Source organism: Lithobates pipiens, unplaced genomic scaffold, assembly GCF_037356315.1.
Source record: "Lithobates pipiens isolate NorthernLeopardFrog02 unplaced genomic scaffold, aLitPip1_a1.2 Scaffold_88, whole genome shotgun sequence".
Taxonomy (NCBI): Eukaryota; Metazoa; Chordata; class Amphibia; order Anura; family Ranidae; genus Lithobates; species Lithobates pipiens.
In genome coordinates this window covers 498,490-508,677 of record NW_027507912.1, presented here as the reverse complement: position 1 = coordinate 508,677, position 10,188 = coordinate 498,490, and positions in this window count along the sequence as shown.

Sequence of the window (10,188 nt, the reverse complement as noted above, 5' to 3'; positions counted from 1 at the left end):
AGGATTATAAGGTAGACATTTTGAAATTATGAGTTTACTACCACTTTAAGCACCTCACTGCAGGAGAAAGCCGGGGGAGACAGGGCATCTAGAGCTATTCCTCCCATGTCCTGTACTACCTTGACTGGGACATCAGCCCTGAAAAGGACCCTTTAGTTCCACTCTGCAGGGACTACATCCTCAGCAGTACTGGAGTATCTCATGCCCAAGTCCCATCTATCTTTGGCCTCTCCTACACTGATATTTTTATTGACACTCACTACACCCATGGCATCACTAGAGGAGGGATGAGGGAGGGTGGTCCTGAAGGCATGCTGGGAGTCTGTATAAATACTATGAGACACAGAGCAGTCTTGTCTTGTCCTGGAAAGTAGAAGTCCAGCCTGGAGGGCTTGTTGCCCTATGGGCAGGCCTGTCGTGTGCTTGCTGTTCACGAGGCCTCAGCTGGGCTAGCTAAGGGGCCTGGATCCTGAAGTTACAGAGAGCTGAGGGGCTGTCGTCTGAAGATCTAGACTGGTATTGCAGGAGAAATGAGTCACATGGATTTTGGAAGGAGGCAACCAACTTTTCAAGGACATTTTGTGATTACAGACTGGTGTGAGAGATCTTAGAAGCTTTTGGCCTGATGTCACCCATCTTGTGCTAGAGAGTCAGCTGTGTGTGTGTAAAGGGGACATCGCCTGGTGTCCTGAAGAGCTCAGCCTAATACTCTTTGAAGGGAGTTGAAGGGAGTACAAAGTTTCTGTTTTTGGAGTATCCCACTCAAATTCCCCAACCCTATCCAAGTTACACCAAAAGTAGACCCCTGGACTTGTCCTTGTGTCAAAGAGTGACTGTGAATGTGTGCCTGGCTGCGGAGGAATTACTGGGAAAATTACAATGGCAGTTTTTTTTCTGGAAAGCAGGTTCAATGATCAATGTTGTGTGTGTTTTTTTTTTTTTTATTTCATGCTTTTAAAGGGTAAAGTAGAGATCTGGAGTCTTATATACCTCAGATGTAGTGTTGGGTGAACAATGCGGGCCGAACAATTATGGTCAATTAGGTCAATTATGAATTTTAAGGGGGACTACACAACTAAATAACAAAAACAAAACAAACAAAAAATAAACTGAGTTTGGTCCTCTCCAAAATCCATACCAAATGGGCATAGCAGGTCAGGAATGGGGGGACGAGTGAGCTCCATCCACCCCAAAGCACCTTGCCCCCTTGTTGATGGGGACAAGGGCCTCATCCCCACAACCGTGGCTGATGGTTGTGGGGGTCTGCAGGCGGGGGGCTTATTGGAATCTGGAAGCCCCCTTTAACAAGGGGGCCCCAACACCCTGCCTCATCATGTGAGAGAGTATGGGGTACATAGTACCCCTACCTATTCACCAAAAATAGTCAAAAAGTAATAAAAACACACACCCAGTTCAACAATTCCTTTATTTAAAAAAAAAATGTGTCCCCTGATGTAAATCTATCGTCAATCATGCCGCACCGGAAAAATAAACAGAATTGCTCCTGCGTTTATGAAGGCTTGCCGCCTACTGCAGGGTAAACCTTTTAATATTTCTTATATAGGTAAGGGGCAGAGCCACCTGGCGACATCACCTGGTGGCACCGCCACCCTTCTGATGTTGCCAACTCAACATGCACCAGTCCATGAAGGCAGAAGGGGGCGGTGCCACCAGGTGACATCGGCAGGTGGCTCTGCTCCTTACTTATATAAAAAATGTCAAACGGCTTAGCCAGCAGTAGATGGCCAGTGGGGGGGAGAGTTTTTTTTTTTTTTTTTCGGGTGTAGAGTGATTGACGATGGATTTACATTGGGGGAACACTATTTTTATTTTTATTTTTAATAAAGGAATTGTCAAAAACTGTTTTTATTACTTTGACACTTTTTTGGTGAATGGGTGGGGGGGGGGCAGGATATCGGGGCCCTCTGCCCGCAGACCCACACAACCATCGCCCATGGATTTAGGGAAGATGCCCTTGTCCCCATCAACACAGAAACAAGTGTTTTGGGGTGGATTTATATAAGGTTTATGCTAAGCGTGACTCTTAATCTTTTAATACTTTGTTGAATACATGTACAGGGGTACATGTGAAGAATTTTTTATATTCCCACATTTGATAATTGGATATTTGGGTTAAGGGGTATATAGTATTGAAGTAGGCCCATAAGTGCGGATGCTATGGGTATTATAGTGGGGAGTTGGGCATCTTAATGCAGAGAATGTGTTAAGGTAAAACATATTTAGATTTTAGAACCACTTGAAGCTTTAAAAGTCTATACTTTTATTTTAAAAAGACTTAACATACTTACTCTTCCTCACAAAGAGATAAGTTGATGGTCCCAAGGAAGAAAAGGAGTAACAGGGATTTCTTCAAAGTGAACATCTTTGGGCTCTGTGGATTATTTGGATTCATTGAAAGAAAAAGAAGACAACATTGAAAATATGGCTAAAAAAACATATTAAATGTTAAACCATATTAATGTAAGGCACACAGATTTAATACTACAGGCCCTGTATCGCTTACCCTCTGGTAAGCGCATATGTTGTGTGGTGGAGGTTCACAAGCACTGGTGTTTCTGTTTGCCCAGAAGAATTTGATTAAGTCACCATTTTCACTTCATTCACTGGACTTTTGATATAATTACTTTATTTCTTTTATTTTAGGATTTATTATTGTTATCGCGTATTTATCACATATTACACATTTATTTAATCACGTTCATTCATGAATATGATTTTATATTTATTATGGTGATTTTGTATGTATGTATGAATATATATATATATATATATATGTATGTGAGAATATATATATATATATATATATGTATGTGAGAATATATATATATATATATATATATATATATATATATATATATATATATATATATATATATATATAGTTATATATATATATATATATATATATATATATATATATAGTTATATAGATATATAGTCTAGCCAAGCCTATACCTGACTAGGCCATTGCCTGAGTGCGTGTTCAAAGACACTTTCAGCCAGGCAGGTGACTCACTGAGCTGCCAAGCCTATACCTTACTGTAGGCCATTCCTGGTGTACTGTTTTTAGTAAACTACAGGCTTTGTTTTGCTAATCTGATTGTACAGTATGTCTGGAAGGCCACCAAGGAGAGGCAGACGCTCATAGTCCACTAAAAGAGGGCAAGCAGGTTCTGTGTCTACAGCAAACAGTGCTGGCTGTGGACACGGAGCATCCTCAGCACGTGGCCGTGGGGCACACTTGTCCTTTTTTTCAGGAGCTGACCATGTATAACCACAACACGCAGAAGAGTTGGTAGAGTGGATGACCAAGCCGCCCTCATGCTCCTCATCCTCTCTCACCCAGGCTCGGGATACTTTGTTTGCCAAAATGGCCTCTTCCCTTGGCTCAATGGCATCAGTCACTCCTTCCCATGTCCTGAGGAGTCCCCCAAACTGTTTTAGCTCAGTGTTGGGTACATGCTGCAGGAGGATGACCAGCATTTTGAGTGCTCAGATGATGGTACCCAACTTGAGGAAGGCAGTTACGTGAGCCCAGAGAAGGGGTGCCCAATAAGGACAGCAAACTGGCGGTCATGTTCCCCCAGCTGCAGCATACTGCCAGGTTTGCTCCAGTGATGAGGAGGGAGGGGATGATGAGGTCACTGACTCTACATGGGTGCCTGATAGGAGAGAGGAGGAGGAGGCACATCTCCAACAAGGCAGGATGCCCTCCAGGGGCCAGCGTAAGGGCAGCCAACCAACTGCATCACACCGCAGAGCTCCACATGTGCAGGGCGCTGCTGTCTCAAAAGTTCTTTGGTGTGGGCCTTTTTTGAGACATGTGCAGCAGATCACACCATTGCTATTTGCAATATATGTCTGAAGTGTATCTCCTGTGGCCAAAACAGCAGCCACTTGGGCACCACATGCTTGACCAGACATATGTTGACCTGCAATGCAGTCCGTTGGCAAGCATACATAAAAGACCCACACCAAAGAACAAGTAGGTGTTCAAGGGGCTACGCAAGTATGCAGGCTAAAAGATGCAATGGGGTGCTTGAGTTGGTGTGCTTGGGGGACAGGAGCCACACTGGGGCAGAGATTCTATCAGCTCTGCAGGGGCAGGCTCAGAGGTGGTTGATTCTATGCCAGCTTGAGCCAGGAATGGTGGTTTGCAACAATGGCATGAACCTCCTCTCCGCCCTCCTCTCCACCTTCCTCTCACCCATGTTCCCTGTTTGTATCACATCCTTAACTTGGTAGTGCAGGGGTCCTTTGGCAGGTACCCGGGCTTACAGGATGTCCTGAGGCAGGCCAGGAAAGTCTGTGTGCATCTCCATCTGTCTGACCTCCAAAAGTAATTTAACCTGCACAAGAACCGCCTAATCTGTGACATGCCCACCAGGTGGAACTCAACGTTGGCCATGCTGCAGCGGCTGGACATGCAGCAGAGGGCCATCAGTGAATACCTCTGTGACAACGGCACCAAGACAGGGTCAGGTGAGCTTTTTTTCCCCATGCCAAAGGGCTATGATCAGAGATGCATGCACTGTCCTGTCACCATTTGAGGAGGCCGCGAGGATGGTGAGCAGTGACAGTGCATGCACCAGTGACACTGTCCCTCTTGTCCACCTGTTGGAGCACACTCTGCATTGAATAATGGACAGGGCACTTGAGGCAGAACAGAGGGAGGAAGAGGAGGGCTTCCTTACCTCTCAAGGCCCCCTTTATCCCGACAGTGTTCCTGCTGGCCCCGCTGATCACACAGGAAGAGGAGGAGGAGGGGGATTGTGTCAGCATGGAGTGGAACTAGGTGGAGCCTAGCACTCAGCATCAGCAGCAGTCTTCAAGGGATCATTTACAGTCCCAAGAAACCCATGGACTTGTATGTGGCTGGGAGGAGGTGGCTGCGGATCATGTCGTCCTTAGTGACCCAGAGGACTCTGGACCGAATGCCTCAGCAAACCTACGCTGCATGACCTCCCTGATCCTGCAAAGCCTGCGGAAGGATCCTCGTATTCGTCAGATCAAGGAGAGGGATCATTACTGGCTGGCAACCCTCCTTGATCCACGTTACAAGGGTAAGGTTGCAGACCTTATCTTGCCATCGCGGAGGGAGCAGAGGATAAAACATCTTCGGGAGGCCTTGCAGAAAGGTCTGTGCAACGCGTTCCCAGAGACTGGGAGGTTACAAATTCCATACAAATACAAATATCAACAGGTATTTATTACAGCACTACAGAAACCCACACAAAATGAGATCTCTGGGAGTATAAATGGTTATGGTGCCAAAACCCAAAAATGTAGGGGAGGTGCATCCAAAAATGCAATACTTAAGAAAACCACAAGATGATACAGCACCTACTAAGTCTACCATTATTCTTTAAAGATCATGGGACATATATAGCAATATAAAAATAACCAGTGACAAACCCCCTGCACATTCCTTCCCCCCCCGACCCTTACTACCCCCTAAGCCCCCACCCAAACCCAGTTAGTCCACCCCTACCCTCACACCACTACCAAAACTCTATTCCTCCCTCTCTCTAATGATGTGAATACTGGAGTCCTAACAAAAGTCCCACCAGGTTGGTAACCTCTGAAGACAGGAACACCTGCCCCTGCCTACCCTCTCATTGTTGGGAGCCCTCGTGTCACACTGGAGTGCATGTTGGTGTAAATGCTCAGCCAGGATACCCCGCTACACTGCACAGAAGTCCCACTGTTTGTGGGTAACAGCTAGAGAGTCAACACACACTGATACATTGATTGCACCACCTTCATATCTGCAGGAAGCAGGACATGAGGACTATTGTATCATGAACCATATATTGGTGTTTTATATGAACATTGTTTATGTCCAGTATCTGCATGCTTCCCACGAGCAACATATGTAGCTGCAGGCTGTTACACCCTGGCCATATCCAGTGCAGCACAGTTCATATATATGATGCAGATGAGAATCTACAGGCTTTATGGACATGTTTTGTGGTTTTTGCTTTCTCTTGCATTAGGTTAGGACTCTGTCAGTGGAAGGTCTTGGTGATGGCTGTATAGAGTACTGCACTACTAATGCAATGACAGGCTGTGTGGGAATATCCCAGTAGTTTAGCTGAAGATCAATCAGCTGCTTAAACCACAAAGAGTCAGCTGATCCAATCACTAGTAGGCTGGACCCAGCTTACTATTTATGAGACACCTTCATAAACCTGTGACAACCATATTGGATTCATAGCAGTTTCATTGTATATGAAGATTGCACACAATACGTCTACAGCTTATGCTTATCACCACAGTATCTCAGCTATACCCCGTACCTGCCGAAGGTTGATTAGCCTTCACTATATTCTATCGGTAATCTACACCTAGAAATGGACTTGGATGTGTTCAGGTCCAACCCGCCAGAAAGCCGGCTGGTTGGAAATTGCCTCACTGCCTATGATTGGCAGTGTGCAGTGACAGCTCCCTGGGAGGTTAGATTTGAACACGCCTGAGCCTATCACTATTTACAACAGATTGGACCCAGTACATGTGAGAGGAGTATCACACAGAGTAGAGGACTATCTAGTATAGAGTAGCTAGTTATCAACAATCCTCTGCAGAGGTTACCAACCTGGTGGGACTTTTGTTAGGACACCAGCATTCACATCATTACAGAGAGGGGGAATAGGGTTTCAGTGGAGCAGAGGGTAGGGGTGGGCTATCTGGGTTTGAGTGGGGTGGGGGGCTTTGGTTGGGGGTAGGAAAGGTCTGGGGGGGAAGGATACACACATTTTTAGGGGGGTTGTCACTTGTTATTTGTATATGGATATGCAGTATGAGCAAGAACATTAGATGGGGATCAAACTAATAAGGTTTAGCAAGTATATGGCATTTTTCTATTGAAAAGCTATTTGATTCAGCGCTGTGTGAACTTTAGTAGTTAAGGTAAATACAGCCCAGAGAGCCTACAAGAGTCCACATGTGTAGATCTACATCATAAATTGATATAAAAAAAGTCATGCAGACATGAGCGGGCAGGTAATCATTCTTTCTAAACAGGCATTTTATACTTTGGTTGACCATAGCTCTATACATGGCCGGATCTGGGGGGGGGTGCTGGGGTGGGCTGTGCCCAGGGCCGGGACAAGCAAGTAACTGCTGGGTATAGGATCTCCTAAGCTTACATTTCATGAACGAGGAGGAGGGGGTGCAGTTTGACATCTTTGCCATGGGTGCTGAATGACCTTATCCTGGCACTGGCTTCACCCCCCTAGATTTCAGTTGCGCCCCCCAAACCTTCCATCTCACAACCCCCCTCCACACCTGACGCTGTGCCCGGCTGTCTCCCATCCCTGCACTGTACATACACAGCCTGAGCACAGGCAGCAAGATCTCCTGCTTGACTCTTCTCCACACAGCACAGAGATGAAATCCAACTCTCTCCCTCACAGCTATGTGCACTGCACTGTGAGTAGCCGGTGACTACAGACGCACCGCTGTTCTGACCAGGGAATTTCACGGGTCCAAAGTACAATATAGTCACCAGCTATACACAGTGTAGATCATAGCTGTGTGAGAGAGAATTGGATTACAGCTCCGTGCTGTGTGGAGAAGAGCCGAAGAGATCTTGTTGCCTGTGCTCAAGCTGTGCTGAGTGCCCTGCCAGTAGTGACCCCTGTCCTCTCTCCTGCCAACGGTGACCCTTGTCCCCTCTCCTGCCAACGGTGACCCCTGTCCCCTCTCCTGCCAACGGTGACCCCTGTCCCCTCTCCTGCCAGCGGTGACCCCTGTCCCCTCTCCTGCCAGCGGTGACCCCTGTCCCCTCTCCTGCCAGCGGTGACCCCTGTCCCCTCTCCTGCCAGCGGTGACCCCTGTCCTCTGCTCTATTGATTCCCAGTGCACTGCCTTACTAATTCCTGTGCACTCCCTTACTGACTCACTGTACACTGTCCAGCTGACCCCTGTATGCTGTTCTAAAAACCAATAGCCCCGGTACACTGGCCTACAAACTGCTAAACCTATCCTTATTATTGCACTCCCACACCAGACAGGCTAGATCTGGCCCTGCCCCTATATCAACCATTCTACTTAAAACAATGGATTCCTTTACATATCAAATGCAGTTAAAGCTTGAAGAAACTTGGGAAAAGAACCGAAATCATTAATTTTGCAAAATACTCCATTATGGTAAAAGTGAATGAGGAACTTTGTTATCATTTAAAATACAAATAAAATAGAGGAGTAATTTAAAGTGGTTGTATACTCCCAAAATGATTTTTTATACACCTGTAAGACAAAAGGCATAATGAGCTAGTATGCACCGCATACTAGCTCATTATGAAATACTTACCTTAGAACGAGGCGTCAGTAACTCACCTTGTCCACGCCGAGGGAGCTGACATGTTGCCTTGGCATGTCTTCCGGGTATTGCGGGCTCCATCGCTGTGAGTGGCTGGAGCCGTGATGTCTTCACTCAGGAGACTTCTTTCTGGAAAAGTCCGGAGTCTGCCGGGCTTTCAGCCGAGAATCCCCTGTGCGCATGCGCCGCTGAAGTCAGCGGCTTGTTGCAAGGGGAATATCACCTAAACCGTACAGGTTTAGAAGATACTCTTTTTACCTACAGGTAAGCCTTATTATAGGCTTACCTGTAGGTAAAAGTAATAAAATTGACTATACAACCACTTTAAACTTTATCTGAAATCTGAATACTAAGTATCTTTCCTTAATAATTATATTAACCACTTGACCACTGGGCACTTAAACACCCTTAATAACCAGACCAATTTTCAGCTTTTGGTGCTCTCACATTTTGAATGACAATTACTCAGTCATGCAACACTGTACCCATATGACATTTTTGTTCTTTTTTTCACACAAATAGAGCTTTCTTTTGGGGGTATTTAATCACCTCTCAGTTTTTTATTTTTTGTGCTATAAAAGAAAAAAGACCGAAAATTCTGTGAAAAAATGAATTTTTCTTTGTTTCTATTATAAAATTTAGCAGATTAGTAATTTTTTCTTCATAAATTTTGGCCAAAATGTATACTACTACATATCTTTGGTAAAAATAAGTACAAATTGGTGCATATTATTTGGTCTTTGTGAAAGTTATAGAGTCCACAAGCTATGGTGCCAATATCTGAAAATTGATCACACCTGAAGTACTGACGGCCTATTTCAATTCTTGAGACCCTAACATGCCAGAAAAGTACAAATACCCCCCAAATGACCCCTTTTTGGAAAGAAGACATTCCAAGGTAAGAGGCATGATGAGTTTTTTGAAGTTGTCATTTTTTTTCCCACAATTCTTTGCAAAATCAAGATTTTTTTTCCACAAAATTGGCATAATATCAGTTTCACACACAGCATATGCATACCACAAATTACACCCCAAAACACATTCTGCTATTACTCCCGAGTACGGCGATACCATATGTGAGATTTTTACACAGCGTGGCCACATACAGAGGCCTAACATGAACGGAGCGCCATCAGGCATTCTGGAGCACCCAGGACAATTCTGACATTTCTCCCCTACATCTATAAATCATCATTTATGTGCTAGAAAATTACACAGAACCCCAACATTATATATTTTTGTTTAGCAAAGACCCTGGAGAATACAATGGTGGTCGTTGCAAATTTTTATCTCACACGGTATTTGCGCAGCAATTTTTCGAACGCGTTTCGCATAAAGTGAAAGATGAAGTTATGCTGAGTAAATAGATATCGAACATGTCACTCTTCAAAATTACACATGCCCGTGGAATGTTGCCAAACGTCGCTACTTAAAAATCCCCATAGGCGACGCTTTAATTTTTTTTTACTGGTTACATGTTTTGAGTTACAGAGGAGGTCTAGGGCTAGAATTATTGCTCTCACTCTAACGTTCACTGCGATACCTCACATGTGTGGTTTGAACACCGTTTTCATATGTGGGCGGGGCTTACGTATGCGTTCGCTTCTGCATGCGAGCACATGGGGACAGGGGCGCTTTAAAAAAAAATTTTTTTTTTTTTTTATTGTTCATTTTACTTTATTTTAGTTTTACATTTTTTTTTTTCCCAAAAATACATTTTTGATCACTTTTATTCCTATTACAAGGCAATTTATATGGCAATTTATGGCATGGTATTGCAGAGTATTGGCGGGGTATTGGCGGTAGGTATTGCAGAGTATTGGCGGGTATTGCAGAGTATTGGG